This window comes from Nothoprocta perdicaria, unplaced genomic scaffold (genome assembly GCF_003342845.1).
Source record: "Nothoprocta perdicaria isolate Ctin4 unplaced genomic scaffold, notPer1 scaffold_7, whole genome shotgun sequence".
Classification (NCBI taxonomy): domain Eukaryota; kingdom Metazoa; phylum Chordata; class Aves; order Tinamiformes; family Tinamidae; genus Nothoprocta; species Nothoprocta perdicaria.
The window spans coordinates 4799104-4799317 of record NW_020455976.1 but is presented as its reverse complement, the minus strand read 5'-3'; positions in this window follow the sequence as shown (position 1 = coordinate 4799317).

The following is a 214-nucleotide window of genomic DNA, read 5'->3' as shown; positions in this document are numbered from 1 at the left end:
GGGCAGGTGCTGGAGCGGGGCCCGGGGCGCCATTTGGTGCCGCGGCGCTGAGGGGAGCGCGGGGCGGCCGCGGCCGCGGGGGCTGCGCAGTTACCGCCCCGCGCCCCTGTAAGGGCCCTGGCCGCCTCTACGGCTGCGCTTGGTCACCATCCCCCACATGCTCCCTTTGCAGGGGCTTGCTAGTGTCCCTCAGCCTGTAGTGCCTGGGATTTAG